Source organism: Centrocercus urophasianus, unplaced genomic scaffold (assembly GCF_019232065.1).
Source record: "Centrocercus urophasianus isolate 14NV4802_14NV808 unplaced genomic scaffold, USGS_Curo_1.0 seq_19, whole genome shotgun sequence".
NCBI classification, from domain to species: Eukaryota; Metazoa; Chordata; class Aves; order Galliformes; family Phasianidae; genus Centrocercus; species Centrocercus urophasianus.
In genome coordinates this window covers 11878392-11899550 of record NW_024884744.1, presented here as the reverse complement: position 1 = coordinate 11899550, position 21159 = coordinate 11878392, and the positions used below count along the sequence as shown (strand labels likewise).

The 21159-nt window shown below is 38.3% G+C and overlaps 1 long non-coding RNA gene across 1 annotated transcript in view; it reads right to left on the bottom strand.

Annotated features, from left to right (window-relative positions):
* Nucleotides 1-422: 422 nt before the first annotated feature.
* Nucleotides 423-21159, bottom strand: part of LOC122161556 — an 84839-nt gene continuing 64102 nt past the window's right edge. Inside the window, exons 4-5 of the long non-coding RNA XR_006169208.1 lie at nucleotides 1067-1251; nucleotides 423-774 (exon numbers count right to left, since the gene is read on the bottom strand). This is a non-coding gene — a long non-coding RNA (uncharacterized LOC122161556). The remainder of the gene's footprint in view (nucleotides 775-1066; nucleotides 1252-21159) is intronic.

The window sequence follows — 21159 nt, the reverse complement described above, 5'->3', positions numbered from 1 at the left end:
AATGTGTTCGGAAGTATTACTGGGTATTGTGGATAGAGCAGGTGGGGGCCTTATGAAAACCAGCAGCTCAAACTTTTTGAGCATAGTATCCCACACACCAGAGACTACCTAAATAAAGTTTAATTGCAGCCCCAACGAAAAGATTTTGGAAGTATCAAACTGTTAGACACACGTGCTTTGTTCTTTGTAACAGAAGCCTTCAAATGTAAGTAAATGAATATTAAAAAATAAAATGAGATTGTGCTTCAATGTTTTGAAGTGTATCTAGTATACGGGAACAAGGCCATACAACAGGAAGCAAAGAGCAAGGATGAAAAACACTTTATTACATATTGCATTATATTAATTTCCTTTAAAAATCCTAGCAGCGTGCAAACTACCTGCTCATACTATACTTCTGGCAAATTTAGGGCTCAGGATTAATCTAGTGGGCTTTTGTTTTGCTGTCTGCTTTTATTACTGCTGTCATTGTGACATTTCCAATTATACAGTTGTTTTGTGTTGTGCCTGTGAGCCTCACACTGCCACCAGGACAGATTCTGTTCAGAACTGTACAGATGAAGAGACAGAATCACAGACTCGAAGAGTTGAATGTTCAGAAGTGGGCACAGCAGCCAAGAGGTGGTTGCAGATGGTGGTTTTCTCACTGACTATGCAGATCAGCCAAGTGTGTCTGACAGAAGAACTGTCCTGTTGAATTCAAATAAGAGGATTCTAAACTTCAAATGAGCTGGCAATTTGCAAGGAAGATTTCTCTGTGGAAGGACTTCATTCCTGAAGGAGAAAAAAAAAAATAGGTGAATCTCCTGCCTCCTGAAGAACCTTCCCTCCTCTGTATCGTGGATGGTAAGAGAGTGGGAAGAAAACACGCATGATGGAATAGGGTTTGTGGTGACAGGTTCTCACTGACATAAAATCTTTCAGGTCAGCATTTTAGTTAGAAAACAACCCATACTCATGATTCACACAGTCCCAGGATGCCTCTGTCTTCCTTTTCTCTTCTGTGTTAATTAGAAGCTGTGGTTTATCGCTCTAAATGTCATTAGTACTGGAGTTTGCTTGATACCTTCTGACTGTCCACAGGTCACTGAGCTGATTTACAAGTCATGGAGGGATTCAAGAGGCCAGAGATGAACTTGCTTATCCAATCAAGTGCCATTAATTGAGCAGCTATGAAGATGCCAGTTACATCTGTTTGGAAAGTATTCTGAATTCCAGTCCCACTGTTTACGCAGTTCCACTCCTTTGGCTCTAAGACACAGAAAAACAAGTGTTATCCATGGCAACTGATGGAATAAATAGACTTGCTTTCCCTGGAACTCAGAACTTCCTCACACTTTATAGCATTGAGACTGTTGTGTTTTAGCCTGAGTTCAGAAAACCCTGTGTATATAGTGTTCCTATGGCTACCCTTTAAAGGGCTCCTTTATTTTAAGTGCAAAATTCAGCTTATGCATTTCTGTCCTAGAACTCTCACTGGAGCAACGAGTGAGGTACAACTCATTCACCATTCCTGTGCACCATGTCTGTATACACTGCAAACCACCTCATCTCAGTCTTTAATCTCACTCGTCTTTTATAGTTGTGGATATTCATCTCTTTGCCAGTGAAGGCCCTTGGAGCTATTGATTTGCTCTCTAGATCCATTTCGTTATACTCTGTACTCCGGCTCAGCCAAGCCTCCCATGGGATTCAGTGGGAGAACTGATAGTGCTGAAAAACTGCATGGCTTGGCCCATGTGCTTATGCTGGGAAGTGTGACAAGAGAAGCATTACGTTTAACGTCTTAACAAGAAAGAGGAGTGCTGTACAGTATGTAGGACCAATGCCAAAAGTCATGGTCCCCTTTCTATCTTCTTTTCTTCTTTAAAGCCTTCAAAATAGGCTAATATAAATGCTACAGGCATCAGAAGTTTACTTAACAATTTACTATAATTTGGGAATAATAAAACCTTTCAGTACTGTTACATCTTTTCAAAAATAACAGTAACTTACAAAAAAATCCTTCTGATTCGCAGCAGAGTTCTCTATTTCGTCAGCACACCACTGATGAAGGCTTTGATTCATTGTACAGTGCCAGTAAAGGCTTTCAGATGTTTCAATTAAATATAAAAAGGGTTCTCTATGATCTGGATACACTTTGTGAGGTAGATTTCTTCTAAATCATCTTATTTTCATAAGACAATCAGTGTAAGGCCAGTGATGAAATTAACTTTAATCGCTGAACTGTTTGCTGCTATGCCTTCTGCCTGGTCTGCCCACATTTGCAGGTAGTACAAAGCCCTTCACACTGTGGTAAGTAAAACAAGTTTAAAAAAAAACCAAAACCCAAACCGCAAAACTACAGAATGCACTCAATATGATCGTTTAGTGTTTTCAAATGAGCTTTCAAAAATACTGTTTATATCCCCAAATTACAATCTGTAACTTAAACAAACCTTTCCCTGAGGTGAAGTAAGCTCACACCGGACAGCAGACATTGCTAAATGTGCCAGCTTGCCTGCTATATGGCCAGAGTGTTTATTCAACAGAAGCTTGGACGACAGCCACCACATCAATGTCACAGCCTCTCAGCACATGTGAAGAAAATACATGTGATACATAGCAAATTAGGTGTCCTGCTCTAGAAAGAGTGGAATGGGATTGATTTGCCACTTTTAGCAATGCTCTTTTACTGTCAGCCTGGCTTTGAGAAAAGCATTAAAGATTCTTGTCACAGATGTTTCTTTCATAAACTGTTGTGGGAGAATGACATTCTGCAAAAATGGTTTACTACTCTGCTTTCTTCTCCTGGGAAAACAAAGCGCGCTAGTCAGCCTAGCCAAATGGGCTCAAGGAACGCTCTTCAGTTATACCACAATAGCATTAAGGATCATGACATTTACAGAGCTGATCTTAGAAGCTCTCTTGGCAAATGTACAGTGTAGAGGTATTTATCCAAAGTGTGTGCCATTGATTTTTTTTTTTTTTTTTTTTTTGTCTTGCATTAGTTCAGTGGGGTAAAACTGGCCGGTTGGGTGTTCAAAACAGAGAAGATAAAAAGGACTGAGCTTACACACCATGTATTAAGTGAATGGTTCACATTGCATTTGAGTAATTAATCACCTTTAAACAAAACAAAACAAAAAAAGAAGAAGAAGAAAGAAGAGGGAAATCTACTACAGTACTTAGCATAGGAAGTCTCATTTGATTTTACTCTAAGTTGCTGGATTGCATAAATTGTAGCCATGAGTTGAGATCTCATTTTAGGTGACAAAATAATTCTTTGGTCAAGGAAGCACATTTTTCGTTGTTTACATTTAGCTGAGAGAGCTGGGGGATGGGGAAGACAATAAATCTATTATTTTTAGGTAATAAACTTGAAAACATTTAGAAAATGCAAATTTTCTTACAAAAAGTCAAAAGGTTTTGTATGAGTATTTGCTCTGCTGTAAAAAAAAAAGAGTTACTATAGCAACAGCAACATCATATAGAATCTATGACTTCTAAAGCACATTCAGAAGAGAAAAAGTTATCCACATGTCACATTCATTTTCATACTTTATATAATGCTAAATAAGCAAAAAAATTCCTATAATGTCACATATTTTCTCTTTTTCCAATATTTATTTTAAAACTTTTTTTTCATTACACACAGTCCTATATTCACAAAATATTTTAAAATTAGAATAAGGTTTTGATGTTTCATGTGTACCTTGTGGTCCTCTGCTCTGAGTTCCTAGACTAATTCCTCCTAGAATAAAACACCACTATGGAAAGATGAAAGAAATTCAAAGTTTACTGTGATTACGAGCAGGGTAAGCGCTTTACAGAAAAGACCATCTTGCTGTGTTTGAGCAGCTCCTAGCATAAACCTTGGCATATAATGGGGGTCCTTTGCTGCCCAGAACTGTTGCTACTAGCATGGTACCTGATGCTGGAGTGGGTATTTAGGGACAGCAGGCAGAATTTACTTTTCCTACAGCATTCTTAAATAAGATCATCATCATCATCTATGCCAAAGTGCATGAGGCTTGTTATACAAATAAATGTTTTCTAAAACAGGAGTGCTTGTGGCTGTAGAGATTTTTCTTGGTCTACAGCAGGGAAAATCTGTTGTAAGTCCAGCCCTAGCAGCAGATATGCAGGTGAGCAGATAGAAATGGGGTATTAGGCCAGTTTGCACAGGCATGTGACCAGTTGGCCAGACTCGTTTTTGTTAGTAGGGCAGTTTTAACATGCATCTATTCAAAATGACGGTGAGGAAAAGGTGACTCAAGTTTTACAAAAGTAGAAAGTTAATGGAAGTAATTCTTTCCTTGCCCCACCAGATAGGAAATCTCAAAGGAACCTCAATCTACTCCTGGTACTAGCGCTCTGTGGGACTCCACGATTAGTTTCCTCAGGGCGAACCTTTCTTTCTACAAGCTGATATGGTTTGTTTTATTTCTAAAGGTGAAGCCTTGTGTCCTGGAAATGGGACACTGATAGAAATATTTTATTCAATTTGAAGCGATGACCATGTGGTCCTTTCATTGGGAATGAATGCAGTTATACTGCAAATACATGCTTTACTTCTAAGCTGGCTTGATTCCCAGATTGCAATGTGGTAAGACTTTTGATTTAAGATATTAATCAAATAACAAGAATTTCATGCGAGATATGCTTTTATGGAGGGCCTGTGTAATCTGTATCTTTCTTTTCTACACCATTAATGTATTTGGAGCTGCCTTTTTTTTTCTCCATCTAAATGTCAACAAGTCTGATTGAGTATAAGCAAGAAATTAGTGTTCCTTCTTCAGTAGTATCTCAGCACAGAGGAGAATTTCCAGAGCAGGCAGTGTCATCACTTTTAGACAGACTGTTCCCCAAAACCAGCATTACTGGAATTCTGTGTCAGTTTAAGACTGACTTTCTGACTGAGGGAATGATAATTCCCTGTCTGTAGTCCACAAAATATACGCTTGGCCAAAGAATTCCCCAGTTCCACAGGCTGAAAATCATTCTATAACCACTCATGAAATCGTTTCAGTGCATGTTGACATAGCTCCTAGGGAGGAACAGCAAACAATAGCCTGCATCCTCCCCATGTCTGCACTGGGGGAGAAAGAGCAAAACGAGCATGTTCATCACTCATGACATACGCACGCATGAGATAGCAGCTGACAGTATCTGACAAGCTGCAATCACAAGTACCCGACAGCACATCGATCGGGTCCTGTGTGACTTTGCCATAGGAGGACAGACACCACTGCTGGCTGCCTGGTGAGCAGAGTGCACCTGGCAATACATGTAGCAATGTGCTACCCCTGCCTGGGTGCCTCTGCCTGGCCTCTACCCCATGGCTTTAGCATGTAGTGTGGAACATTTAATAAAAAACTTCCCAAAGAAGTGATGAATGACTAAAATATGTTACATGTGGAGAAAAAAGGGAAGAAGACAGAGAAAGGGATAAAACTAGAGGCTTGGTTACAGAGCAGACCTGTCTGGTGATGTAGGAGTTATGAAGCTAGATTTCTCCATGAATATCAGGAGTTACATCAGACTCAAAATACTAAGCAAACAAAATGCTAACATGGTGCTATTGACAGACCTGAAAGGATTGAATCACTGTTCAGCTATCTGAATAGTTAATGTTTTTCTGTATAGCCTTCCCTTATCATCTCCATTTACTCAAAAATCTTTGAGCATGGACACCCATCTTCAAACATGCTTGAAATGATTTTGTTATGTTGCGATACAGCATAGACACTATGAGTCTGAAATTCCTTTCCTGGTGCTGTTGTGTTGACAGGTAACAAAGAAAGAGAGAAAATTAGCTATTTAAAAGCTTTCGAAGTATGTCATTGCTGAAAATAGTGTGGGAGCATCCGAAATATCCTCAGTAATATCTCGTCTGGTTGCTTTTCTTTTATTAGTTTATTCCACATCACCATTTTATCTTAAGATTTATATCTGACTAGCACTTAACACATGATGTTGATATAAAATTTCGATCCCCCCATTTAGAAAAACGGAGACTAGTTTTAAATAAAGTAAAATGAATTCTGCAAAAACACTGAGTAGATCCACAGATGGTGTAAATTGTCTTTAATGAAGTTCATAAACTTGAATTAAAGTCTCCCAAGTGGCTGTGTAGTTTGACTACATTCATCCCTCTTTTTGTCTGTGAATACTTATTCAGGAGGGATTTTGCTGGAGGTGGCATTCAGGAATAAATATTCTTTAGCTAAAGGCCTGAATTCTCACATATGTCCTAGTACGATGTCTCGTAACCAATTTCTCATTATCAGACATTCATTTTTTAGATTTCCCTTCTTTTAATGACTACATAAACAGAAAAATGTGAATTTCAATAAATACGTAGTGAAAACATATAAATACCCAGGCTTGAGGCTTAAGATTATATGATTCTATGAAATACCTACAGACTGAACTATGAAAGCCAGGTAGTTGTGTGTATATATATGTACAAACACATACAGTCTCTCTATGTATGCACATGTGTGTGTGTATATATATATGTATATGTGTATATATGTATATATATATAGTGCCAACTCAGTGATGAATAGACTAGGGACAATATTGACGGTGCATAACTTTTTTTTTTTTTTTCCAAATAAGAAAGGAGCTAAATATAGGTGATAAATTGTTCACAATTAATAATGTGAAGGTGCATATATCTCAGATATATTATCTGTGTTGTTAATAAAACCAGATTTCATATTTTTGTGTCACTATGTGCATCTTTTGCTTTCTATAAAACATTACATGGCTGCTGAGACTATTGGTAGCTGGAGAACTAATATAAACTCATAAATGATAGACATCTATCTTATAATGAAAAGGTCCAACCAATTGATGAGTGGGCATAATGCCATTCAAACAGATGGGTCTGAGCATCATCAGCCAAAACATCAAGTAAGTCCATCAAATGGAGATGTTGAGGCTGGGTAGATTTCACAGCCAGGAACACTGAATGTTAAGACAGTGTAATTAGCAGAATATGACACCATTAAACCAGCTGTGGGCTGGATTAATTCTGAAAAATATAATAAATACCTTCCACATTATAGAAGGGAGAGCCTGACAAGATGCCTGTTTTTAACAGGATATGACATATGGAAGTCAGAATTTCCAAATCAGGAGTTTGAGGTTTCTCTGTCACGAGGATTCATAGCACAGTTCTGTATTTTGGTGTTTCCAGGCTTATGTAAGGAGGAATACTTCCTTGCCTAAAACGAATGGCATGCTACTGCTGTGCAAGAGGCAGCCTTCCACAGGAAAGCTCCAGCTAACAAGAACAAAGCTCTTCTTCCTGAATAGCATTTGCCAGGCAGAGTAGTACAGTGTCTGAACACAGCTTTTACTGATTAAAGGTTAATTTACTAAACATCATAATTTAGTCATCTAATAAGAGAGTAAAAACAAGAAAATGTGACTTTAACTAAGTAACTTGTGTAAATTATATCTGATAAAACCTACAGGAATTCAAATTATATTTCAATTCCCTAAACTTGCCACCCCAGAAACTATGAATTACTCTTCTTTCTTAACACAAAGCAGATTTTCTAGAAGATTAATGGGAAATGTGCATTGTTTATAATAACTCATATTTCATAAATTAGCAGTGATCATATTCTGGTTTCCATTTGCATGCTTAGTTTGTTTCCCTCCCAGAGACACAGAGAAAACTACTCCTCAGACATTTGCCAAAAAGGCAAAGAGAGGCGTGGTTGTTCTGCAGGCACCACTCTGCCAGGGTTTTCTTGGGATGGGAGCTTTGATATTTGCTTGTGGCATAAAAAGAGCTTTCCTGGAGAGAGACCAGGAAGCGTAGTCTGAATGATGTCTCCTTCTCCTGCACTGCCTATCATCCTGCAAAAAACTCTCAGGCCTTAAGTGATTTATTGTGAAAATAACACAAATGGTAAGCTCAAGAGTGCTTTCAAGTAAAAAAATTGGTGGCAAGAGAAGTTACTGATCAAGCTGGAGGAACCAGATCTGTGTATCCAGTCACAGAAATTGAGAACTGTTGGAATACCTGAGACATGGTGGGAGAGTTGTGTAGGTGAAGTTGGATGGATGGACGAATGCTCTTTGGGAGGGGCAGGAACAGATCGGGCCAAAGGGCTGCCTGTATGTGAAAGAACAGCTTGGATGAATGGAGTAGCTTTGGGAGATGGGCATCAGGCTGGTGAGGGTTTGAGGATCAGGATGAGAAAAAGATCAGTGAGGGTGTTACTGTAAAGCCAGGAGCTGGATCTAATGATACTTGCAACTCTCTTCCAACTTTGGATGTTCTATGTTTCTATGATACTGTAGAGGTAGTGCACTGCAGACCAAACTGTCATGGCAAGGGGGTGGATGGAGCCTCTTTTAAACAAATCAAGGCAGTCTCCCTAGCCTCTGATATGAGGCTGTGGTAGACCATGAACTCAGAGTGCTCTCAGCTTGGCTGTAATCCTGCTGCATACGCAGTTTGGCAAACCCAGGAAAGATTAACCTCAGGCCTTGCTACTGAATTTAGAAGATTTCCTTTTCTCTCTACCACCAGTTTCTGATTGGAAAGAATTCTCTGACTGGACAATATAGGCAGACCAACAGATGAGTCTTCAAAAAGCTTATTAAAGTGAGGGTCCTATGCTGCAATGGATGCTTGTTCTGACTTCCTAGAGGAGTTGCTTAAAGATGAGGAAGATGAACTGCAGTGAAAACTGAAAAAGCACCATCATTAAAAAACAAAAAGCAAAAAAGATCTTATCTTTATGTTGTAAGGCTTTTGTACTCCACCCCAACATTTATATATAATAAATTCTTTGTCATTTAATAGGCTTATAATATCACCATGGGAAAGCAAGATGATACACTCTCAGTGCTTATTAATAGACCACTAATCACAGAACAGCAAGTGTTTGGTTGACCTGGGGATATTCCAGCAAATGGAAAGTATTTACATTTTTTACTGTTTATGTGGTATTATGTTCACATATAATTTTCAAAAGCAAAAGCCAAGTTCTGGTCTGGCCCTTGCAGACCTGTTGAAAATGAATTATCAAGGTAATTCTCAAAGGCGATTCACAACGTAAAGTGGGATGTGACAAAAACAAACATAACGCAGCATAGTGCAGTCTTTAGAAATGATGGCATGTTAATATTAGTTTTTCAAGAGACTGGAAGTTTGAAAACCACAGCAAACATTTTATTTTTTCATTCACACTACATTGTTTGATTGAGGGTGTTGGAGCAGAGGTTGTGAAGGTTAACCACTCTTAATTTTTTCATCCAATAAACTAATCTGAAATGTCATGACAAAAAGTATGATATAATTACTGTAACCATAGCAAAGGCTACTTAGCCTTTGGCTTTCCATTTCACAGCCTACCTCAGGTGTTGTGATATCTTCATAATATCATGTTACCTAAATTTATTTTCTTAGTAACTGTAAAGCTTGATTTCATCTACTGTAAGATATGCTAATTGTGAGGTCTTGAAGAAATGCCTCAGCTGTGAAATTAGTGACAGAATGAAATTTGAAGAAAAGGAAAAACTAATACTAAACATGCAACATTTCTAATGTTGCTTTAGCAAGTGTAGTTGAACTGTTTTTTTTTTTTCAGCAGGGTGACAAGTTTTAAACAGAAAAGTTGACAAAGCCAGCTTTTATTTTGAGTAATCAAGACTGAAAGGGAATTGATAATTGAGCAGATAGTGGCTGCCCCAGGAAGCACAGGTTCAAGCAATTCACTTGTGCTTCCCAGGTGATTGGGAGGGCTGAGCCCTGGGTCCACCTCTCCCTGGGCTAATTTAAGGGCTATCCTCCAAAATAACTGTATTCTGGATGAAGGCCTTTTCTTGGGAGGGTGTATTCTGTTGCTGGAGATCTGATTACTAACTTGGTGAGTTAATTTTTTTTTTTTTTTTTTTTTTACTTCAAGTGATTATTGCTGTTCTCAACAATGTTTTGCCTGGTATTGTAATGAATTTATTGGAAGCAATTTCAACTAACAAAAACCCAACTTAAAGAAAAAAAAAAAAGTTCTATCTTCTGAAGGCCTGAGACAAAGTGAATTTGCAGAAGCTGGCCTAAGGTGTTCTTTATTACGTGGTCATTTTATGTTAAAACCAGCAGTGGAGTTTCTATACTGACTGTTTCTTGTCTGATAAGTATAGATTGCTCTTTGTTTTCCCCTTAAAAATGCTTGTTCATCTTTGTGGGTTCTGGAGAGTTATCTTACTAGCTATATGCATGTGATGATATCTGGCTGCATTCCTGGGGGGCTGTCCCAGGGTTAAAATCAGTGCGTTGCTTTGATTTTTCTTATCCCTGTCTTCCTGTGGCTCACCTGCCTTGGTGAAATATACTCAGCTTCTTGTAAGGATGGAGTAACTTGTTCAGCACAAAGACTGTCTTTTGTAAATATTTAGCTACAAGTACACATAGATACTCCATCGCTTCAATCTTTTAACACAAAAAGTGCCTGACTTATATTAATGGATCTATAACAAGCATGAAGTATTGTATGAGCAGAGAAACTATTTTGTGTCTTTCTTATTTAGCTCAAATGAAAAAATAAGAATAGGGCTGGCAGTTGAGTTATTCATATGAAGGTTGGAAGAAATATTACTTTTGGTTTCAGAACCCCTGCAGTTATTCACGAACTTTACCAAAATATTTTTGTAGATTCCTATTGTGTTTTTTTTTTTTTTTCTTAAAAATATGGCAGAACTGACTGAAATGGATAGATCTCTTTCAAGAATTAAAAAAAAAAAAAAATCAATTTCATTGCCCAGCATGTAACATTTCTGTGTTTCAAATATGTTGTAAAACTAGATCTCCATGTCTTTTTAATAGAGAAACTTAGCACTTTAAAAAATCACAGTCAAATGTGAAAAGACTGTTGATGATTCAGCTTTCTATAGTTGTACTAATATGATATTTTTTCTGCTTTGCTTTCATTGTTTTGTTTTCAGCAAGTTTGCTTTAACTGTAGAGAAAATGTGAGCTTTTAGAATTAACTCATGCTTTAAATCAGATATGGGATGAAAGTCACATCTATATGGCATAGGGATATATGCCCAGGAAAAAGATAAACTTCTCTCTTCTATGGTCCTGAGCTTCAGTCCAGGATGACTTTAACAGTACCTGTGAAGGTTATATGGGCTTACTAACACTTTTGTCTGAGATCTGATATCTCCTAACTGGAAACAACAACAAGCAATGAGAAAAATGCTTGAAATTACTGATTTCCTTTGTTGGATGCTCTGCTATAAGATTACTCTGATAACACCTCGTCTAGCAGAATCTGTTCAGAATTCCACAGTGATCTACATTAGGTGTTAAATTTGGACTTTGTCTTGGTTCAGCTCATTAAAGCCTTTCTGTTTAAACCACATTTTATGGTCTGAAGAGTGGGAAAACATGCTGTTCATATCATGAAACAGCAACTGTTTAGTTTAAATGTACCTGGAATTCATGATAGCTCTAGGTCTAAGCCCACATAGTAATAATTTAATGTCTAGGGAAAACTGAGAGTAATCACAAGTGCTTTTTAAAATTTAACCATTTTAGAAAGTGAAGCCAATTTCAGTAAAATCGTTGTTTTTATAACCATACTTAAAATGCTTTTTTTTTTTTTTTTTTTTTTTTTTTTTTTTTTAGTATACAGCTTATTTTACTTGGAAAGAGAGAGATTTATTTTCTGCTCTATTGTGATCTAAAAGGTAGTAACTGGCATAAAAAAAAAGCACATCTGCTTTTATGCTCCTCGTGAAGTTTCTTTGAACATGATCTCTGTGTTTGCAAGAGGTAAAGATGACATTCGTTGGATTTTCTGTACAAGACATGAAGATTCACTTCAAAACATAGTTATTCCTTCATGCAGCCATGTCCTGTTTGGGGAAAAAGGAATTCATTTTGTTTTCATGTTTTTGTAATGGGTAGGTAGAATCATGTCCATGTGCAGGAGTCCAGCATTAATGGATAGAGGCAGACTAACAGCAAGTACAAATCTCACCTCGTTATCCCCCCAGTGTCCTTTGAGCTAACAAAATATAATCAGGGAAAATGTGGGCAAAACTTCAGACCTATTCTGTCCTCAACTCAACTAAGCCAGCCAAGAAGAAAGGCAATTCCTGCTAGCAGTGGCATGGGAGGAACTCTGAGGGAGGATCTGAGACTGCTGAACTTGTTTTTCTTTAGGCTGATCCACCCTGAATGATCATATCAAACCATAGCTGCTTAAGTCACTTGGCCTCTAGGTCCAACTGGGATTGAAGAACAAATAAGATGCTCTATTTCTTGTGTTCTGAGGTGAATCTTGTGGTGTGTGCCAAGTTAAGAGGTGTGTGTGGTGTGTTTTTGTTTTTTGTTTGTTTTGGTTTTTTTACACCCTGCTGCTGATATTTAGCTGGCTTACAGGTTGTTTTTCTTAGCTGCCTGCCACAGTGTTTGCAATAGGTCCTTCTTTTCATGAGAGCCCTGGGCTCTCCCTGGGTGTCAGATGGAGTTGGGCTCAGCAGCATGGGCCCCATGGTCTGGTCTTCCACTGTGAGCTGCCTGCTGTGTGTGCCTTGCCTACGGTTGCCTGGGCCTAACCCACTCCAACCAGCCATCTGCATTGCTCTAAGGACTGAAGAAATAGGAAGAAACTGCTCAGTTAGTGCCCGTTTGCAGGGGTTGGGTCTTGCTCCTCTAAAGAAGAAACAGAGGGTATGTCCCAGATAACAGAAATATACCCACAGTGTTTCTACTTCTTCAGGTATAGTTGCTCCACGAAATGCTGAGTCTTACGGTAGAATTCAATACCCATAGAAAATGTCAATGGGAAAAGGCACGAAAAAGGAGTTGAAGTCTGTACCTTTTTTTTTTTTTTTTCTGGACTTCAAAAGTGTACTGATAACTTTGAAGTATAATAATGCCCTATGCTGCATTTTACTTTTTCTGTACCACATGTAGATTTGATCAATTAGTGAACTTCCTCTTGATTCAAACTCACAATCTACATGTAGACAGGTAATGAATTGGTATATAGGTTGCACATCTTGAACCTGTTCTTTACCTATTATGGAACAAATGACAACAGCATGGATATAGTCGTGAATGGATGCCAGATCTTACATCCTGGACCAAAGACTTTTTAGGATGGTAAACTCTGCCTTGGAAGGCTATTTCAGTAAGTGAGGCTGAAGGCCCAGATAACCACCTCTCCATGAAATCCAGCACCATGTACTGTAGCCATTGCTGAATTATGTGGGTCAAACTAAATGATTGTTGCTCTCCCTCTTGTCTTAGAGTGCTACTTGGAAGATTTCCTGTTACTGAAATCAGAAGATGTTAAAAATTAACAGCAAGAAACATAGAGAAGGGCCAGAACTGGGGGGGGGGGGGGGGGGGTGGGGAGATGATGGGGGGGGAAGAAAAGGGGAAGGAAGGGAAGGGGGAACAGAATTTCCAAGTTCTTCCTGAAAAGCCTCTTTAATAAAGGACCATATATCTTTTTTTCTGTACAGACCATCTTCCTTTTCCTGCAATAAATTTCTTTCCAACATGTTACAGAAAACCTTCACTGTATGTGCATATACATATATAAAATTTTCTTTCTGGATTTGATGCTTTATTTTATCTGCCATTGATCTAACTGTTGCAATTATGTTAGCACTCCAAAGGTAGGCTAGAAATACAAATGCTGTGTCCTGGACCTGAAAAAAAGTTCAGACTTTTTTTTTTTTCTCTTGGTCACTATTTTTTCTTGTATTTTTCTTGTATTTTTCTTTTTTTTTCTCCTCAGGGAGTGGGTTCACTTGTAGTAAGCATTTATCATGAGGCTTGATTGGAAAAAAAATATCTACAGTGATATATCAGGAGACAAAGCAAAGCTTTGATCTGAGATGCTCATCACTTTTGTACAGAAATTTAACTATGTATGACTGCACAGATCCTCCTTCCCCTTCTTTCTCAATCAGATAATATTCCTGTAATGAGTACAACAACCACTTGTATTGTACTGCCATACAACACAAGGAAGGCACTGGACATATGTTTATTTCCAGCTTCTAAATGCCATAAAACTTAAAGAAACAACCATGACAAGGAAGTCTTTCTATGGATAGACAGTGGCCCCAGACTGCAGACAGAGGAATGCTTTTACAGTATACAGTTAGTTTTGTGTGTAAACTTTTCAAGACCATTTCAGACTGATAGTCTGAGCTGCATTACCTCAGAGGGCATTGTAGTTAAGACTTAACCCACTCTGCTAATAAATTACAGTGATGTAGCAGCTTTTACGTCAAAGGATCCTGAAGTGCTTTACAAACCTTACAATCCATACATGCATGAATCACTTCGCCCACTATTGAAGTATGGCCAGTCCATGGATGAATTGTGGCAGCTGTTTAACAGCACACAACGGGTGCTAAACAATGGGTTTAGGAGAGGAAAGACAACATGCTCTCCCAGTGCCAGCTGAAATAATTCAGAGGGCCAGGGGAGAACACCTTGGAAGAGGAAAGGAGGGGTTTCTCCCTCCCAGGCCAGTGCAAATGACTGTTACCTAAGTGTCTGGGGCTGTCTTGAGAACCATCGTGCCACTGTTAGCTTCAGCAAGAAAAACCCAAGGTCAGGGGGAATTTGGAGAGTAGTCACCGCACAGTAATAGAGAAGTAGCCTGTGTGGGATTGCTTGTCTTTACCCCTCTGCACAGACATACGTTGCACCAAGCCTTTCTCAGGAAGGTCCTCCATTTTGAATGAAAGTAGCTTGTTCTGTAAGTATACAAGTAAGCAAGTATGATTTTTGAAAGTGCCAAGGTTTTAGGTTGGTAGAGGTTTTTCTACCCAAGCTGAAACTTACCAGGAAAATAACAAAATGTGCAGTATTTGTTTAAGCTGTTTTTGGTACAGATTGCAATTGAAAAGCAGAAGAAAAAATATCAGTTTTGCTCACAGTCTGTATCTGTACATCTACTTGAACAGGACCCAGATCTTTAAAGAGTTAGATAGGAAATTAATTTATTTTCCACTCCCTTTCTGGTTACCAGCTGTTCTTCCAACATGAAGTGATGGTCTCCATAAAGGCCTTCTGAAGAAACAAGCAATTTCCTGAATAAATCAAGTTATCCTTTCCTTCTTCCCTTTTTTCTCCCTTTCAGTGACTGGTATCTTTGGTGACAACCCTGAAACAGTCTTGTTACCAGCTGCTCTAATCTAGGGCTTTCATCATTTCACCTTGATATTTCCTTCCTCATTGTCTTCCCTATGTGTACAAAACAGTGCCTATGAGTGCTGTGTACAGGACTTGCAATAGAAAATGAATTGTTCATGGTGGCACATATCAAACTAAGGTTAGTTTCTCGCACAGGAATGGATTTGTTCTTGGAAAGAAAAAGTTGAGGTTTTTAACTTCTGCAAAAGAGTGCAACTGAGAATTTATTGTTTTATTTTCCTTTGTCTGTAGATCCAGGGAGACCGGTAGAAGTCACTGTGAATGTACAGTTAGAAAATGTAGTGGCTATTGACTTAGTTGTTTGCACTGGACCTTTCCAATGTCACTAATTCCTCCCACTTAATAATATAGTATTTAAAAAGTATGGAAGTATAGTTTTATGAATTTCTATCCAATGCTTCACTGCAAAAATAGTAATTAATAGGCCTCTACCTTCACTCTTAGGACCTCATTGTAAACTCTCCACTCTCCCATTAGGTTTCCTAATGGTGTTGCTCATAGGGAGCATATGCTGCTCACAGCCACGGTTGGACCATTATATCCCTGAAGTAGATCAGTTCTAGTAGAAAGCAAATACTGCTTGAGAGAAGAAAATCTGCTGTTTTCTTTCAGGCCTTGAACCAAGCACACAAAGAGTTAAAATAAATAAGCATAGTTATTTTCTGAAGATTACCAAATTCTGAAACAGAATTCTAACCAGAATTTTACGTATAAAATACTGTTGATATTGAATCCAGTTTTTATGCACCAACTTTGTGCTGAACTGAATCTTTTGCTTGTAAATGCACTGAGCTTTAAAAGCAATTTCTGTCATGTCCTTCTTCATATTCTTATCTCTTTCATCACCATCCAAAAGGAAACACTTTAACTTCAGGCAATAAGAAGCTTTTAATTCAGATCTAAGTTTACATGAGCTATCTCTATTACAGTGTAAAATGTGAAAAAGAAAAAAATTTAAATCATAGTTAAAAATTTAATTAGATCATTTCTGCTGTTTTGCCTGTTTTAAAATATATAATAAAACTTCAATAAATTTTATTCTGGGTCATATCAGCATCTTCTCGAGAAAATGAAGTTAAATCTTTGTAGTAACTAGCAGCTTAATTTTCATTAGGCTAGCTATTCGATAATTAGTCATGCACCATAAATCAAGTCCCCAAGTCTTCTCCAGGTTTCTTAATTGAAAATTATTGTTTCTTGGCTCTGTGGCTAAATGTGTAGCAAGTCTGAGGAGTGATAGATGCTGAATCTAGCACAAACAGTTTGAAACAGTCAGAGCTTGATAGATCATTGCCCTGAAGGGTCTTGTAATGGTGGAGAGTCTGTGAATTTCAAAATTAAAGGGTTGTTCTTAAAAATCACAAGTGTAAAAGCTAGCTGTGGTTTTCCGAATACATCCTAACTCTCAGCCACGTTTCCTTTCACTGATAGCTGGTTTTCAGGTTTTTTTTTTTTTTTTTTTTTTTTTTTTTGTGACAATTGTAATGCATTTGCTGAGTATGTTTGGAAAGTTAAAATGTTGGCTTAGAAACATCCAAATTGAGATGATTTTTGCTCTCGCTTTTTTTGGTGGTGTCCTTTTTCTGGTAAACCTCATTAACAAATATGGAAGTTGTTTAATTTTTGGCATTTTCAAACACTGACTGAAATGGTGGCCATCTCGGAGCCGATATGAGAGAACAGATGGGCCTGCTATGCATGCCTGAGGTCATAAAATCATTTCAGATATGATGCAATTGTGGTTAAGTAAAAGACTTTTGCAAAGTCAGAAATATATTACTTTACTGAAATAAGAAAGGCCTTTTGTAATTTTTCTTTTGACAGCTGAGCAGACTTTGCACAGGGTTCAGCTCATGTTTGCTATTCTGTAGATAAGGACAGCCATGGAGTTTTCTGCCATTCATAGCTTACTTCCTCATGATCAGGTAAAGACCTGATGATGACCACAGCAGGAAATGGAGCAAAATGATCCATAAATTCATATGCAGAAATCAAGTGATGCTACAAAAAAAAAAAAAAAAAAAGGGGAACCTAAGATTTTAATCTGAAAATATCCAAACAGTGTTGATAAATTCCTACTGAAAGTGTTGTCTACTTTGAGTAACAAATGTAGAGTTATAGCTGACAAAGGGATTAACGTGTGCTCAGATAAACTACAACTTGTGTTGTGGAAGAACCAATATTGCCCTCTGTAACTTGTGACAAAAAAAAAAGAAAAAAAAAGTATTGGCTTCTTGGGCAGAGACTAGTGCCCAGACCTGTGCTGTTTCCTGGGGGCCAATATAAAGTGCTGAGCCTGGAGCAGACTTTCCACTTGAATCACAGAACAGCCTGGGTTGGAAGAGACCTTAAAGACCATCTAGTTCCAACCCCTGCTGTGGGCTGGTTGCCACCCACCAGATAAGGCTGCCTGGGGCCCCATCCAAACTGGCCTTGAACACCTCCACAATTTCTCTGGGCAACCTGTTCCAATGCCTTACCATCCCTTTGGATGTACTGAGTGGATGTGCTCTTGTGCAGGGCAGATGTCTTTCTGGCCAGTCCCGGGAGTTTTCAGCATGTACACTAGCTTTACAAATGTGCTCCTTATACACACTCTAGTGAACATTTCACAAAGAAAACATAGGGGTGCATGATGAGTATTAAAACTTTAAGAAAGGAGAGACTTAAAAGGATGCACTGTCAACTGGGAGAGAGTTTATTGAAATATATAATCAAATAATTGTTTTAGTTGTGGACCATGTTATTTTTCAGGGACCTGAAATGACTGTGTGCAATCTTATTTTTGTAAAGATTTATTCTTGGAAGGGAAAGTCATTTGCCTAAGGGATATATTGATTTCATTCAGCTGTCACCATCTTTTTGTAAGATGTTATGGACAGAAAGCCAAATTCAGGTCTAGATTTATTCAACTTCATTTTATTTTTGCACTGTACCAAATCTAAATACAGTTCTGTGATTACAGAAAAGAATTGTTTTCCAGCCAATTGCTCCATTTTCACACCGGACTTGATCTGAGCTATGAGTAAGAAAGAATTGAGGGCTGCAAGTGACAGCAGAAGGGAGCAGCCTGTGTCCAAGTATGGAGCCTGGTTCCAGGAGTGGCAGCTCTCTCCTGGTCTGGAGCACTGGGAAGACTTGGCATGACCCTGGTGATAGGAAATGGAAGGGAGCCAAAGCTGACCCACTGCTTCCAGGCAGGAAGCAGAGGCTGTGCTTTTTGTTCGTGTCCCCGTCGTTCTCATGCAATTCTTGCAGTGCAGAAAGGAAGCTTTACATAAGGCTGCTTTCCTGATTATGGACTGTTGCTCTGTGCAGATTTGGTGGAGTCACAGGTTACAAAGCTGGAAGAGGCCATTCTGTATAAAATAGGCCATGAAACTTGCCTGGATTAATTTGAGGGGGTAGGTATGGCAGTGGTGACTTACAGTTTCCTCCAGCCCCAAGGATTAGGATTTAACATTGTGGATACCTGTGTTGAGCTGAAAGTTTGAAGGATCAGAGTCCTGATCCTTCTGAGGTTTGTAAAAGGTCTGGGGCTCTGTTTTTAGAGAGAATTATAGAAGAACTAGTGGCTGGATGCATTGGCAATAAAATCTTGCAAGCTATTTTTGTCAGATTTTCACTCAGAATTGTAGAAGAATCGTGCCATCAGGTTCTTAACGTGCTTTTCATTAGCATTTATGAAAACATTATTTTCTGGCTATTGTGATTTACATTTGAGTTAAAATATTAAAATATTAGCATTCTCAGTTTTATCTCGCTTCTAGAACTGGCACAAATATATTCAGATTCAGAGCTGAGAGCTCCACCACTCTCCCATCCTTATTACACATGCAGAAAGAATAAGTAGCAGGCTTAAGAATATGTACTTAGTTGATACTCAGCTGTAACAAACCTTACCTCTGTTACGCTTCAGGAGCAACAATCCAGTGTATTTTGGGCATAAAGTAGGAATGAACACTGGATAATTTTTATTGTAGGGCTTTTTAAAAATTATTTTCAAGATGCAGGGTGTGTATATTCAATTTCACTGATATTTTATACTACCACAGATTAAAAAGATAAAATCTTTTTCTCCCTCACAGCTCTCTTTCTCCAGCATCCCACAGTAAGAATGTGAGCTTACATGTACAGAACAAAAAGATGTGTGACTGAAATAGTATGCTTAGGCCATTAAAATGAAAAACGTCATAAAATTCTGTAGCTGTTGTTTCTCACAAGGAGTGAACTCATTCACACTTGGTATATCTAGGTAGAATTTCTTATTAGTGTAATATATATGATGTGAGCAGCAACTAGTGGATAGATGAATTTGAATGGGAATGTGTGGCCCATGTAAAGAAGAGGCAGCGCTTACTCAAATGCTGTTAAAACTCCCTCATTTACAGCTCCTGGAGATGAAGCATACAGCAGATTGCCTGTAACCATAGCAATTGGCTCTGACATGAAAGATCTCCAGCATAGAGGTAGTGGTAATGGCAGAAGCAGTGTGGAAGATAAAGGTGTGCAGATAGAGACAGTACCAGATGGAAGTGAACTACTAAATAAGTGAAGAGGCCCTAGATGGATTCAGGCAGATGTGTGAGTTTGATGAGAAGGTTTGGGTTGGTGAGGTGAGCTGGAGAGAAGGAAGGGAAGGCTGAAGAGAAATGTGAGGCTTTGCTGTTAGCCTGCTGTAGGGGATGCAGTGTTCTTTCAGGAATGGAAGATGATGAAGATGGCTGGATTTCAGGGATCCTCATGCATCCCTCAGTGTATGGAGACAGCTTCCACAACTTGTTATATCTCGGAAAAGAGTCACAGAATGATTGTTGACATAGATGTTCATGTGCCAGGTGCAGGCCTACAGTTCTGGGATATAGTAGGAAAATCAGAAGAAAAAACATTGGTGAGAGATAGGTGTCGGAAAGGGCAATGCTCTCCACAGATAGGGAGGGGACGATTCTTAAAATCAAGTGCCTCCAGTTATGTGCACTGGTGTAAATAAAATATCTGAGAGATGTACTTCAATATTTTGCTTGGTCTCCACTTTCAACAGTAACTTTTGTACATTTGCAAAAAATATTACCTCTTATTACAAATGAAAATGGGAACCAGTTCCAACAGCTGAGGCTTTTACATAGTAATCCCTAGAATGATAGATCTGAATAACTTTTTAATAATAATAATAATAAAATTGTGCTGTGAGTTCCAGATTAAAAAAAAACAACAACAAAACAAAAAAAAAACCAAACCAACACAACATGAAATCCCATAATAAGCTAGAAACTACAGATAATTCATTGTTCAAAGCATTTAGATCTGTAGATTTGTACATACAATTTTATCTACCCCAAGTAAATCTGTGAGTTCATTTAAAATAAATATATAGAAACTGAACTTCCAAAGACTTCCACCCATTCAAGTCATTGCTGATATCGTATTTTTGGCAGTCTTGTTGAGTTTTGACTGGAAGATGGCCTTCTGTTTGACTGTGATCTAAACCTATCTGATTAGGGAAAAATTCTTTTAAGTAACTGGAATTACTCTTGGGTAAGAGCACAGTGCAAAGAATCCAGTAGTGAAAGTCCATGGTTACAGTGCTGTATTGCAGGGCTGAGCTGGCTTCCCGAGGAGGTTCAGCTCCACAGCACAGCCTGCAAACTAACCACATTGTGCAGGATGCATAAAGCCCTTACTCTCCCTCACTCTGCCTTTCCACAACTTTTTGTTTGCTTATAAAAGTTATTTTTGGTCAGCCAAGCAGTTCTTTATAGAAGGCATAATAAACACAAGATTTATACAGCTATGTGTCATCTTTCAATCTACTCTACTCCCTGGGTAAAAAAAAAAACAAAAACAAACAAACAAACCAAAAAAAAAAACAAAAAAAAAAAAACACAGAACAAAAATCACAAATGAAAAACAACACAGGATCACAGCAGTGGACATTTTAATAAAGAAGAGAAGGC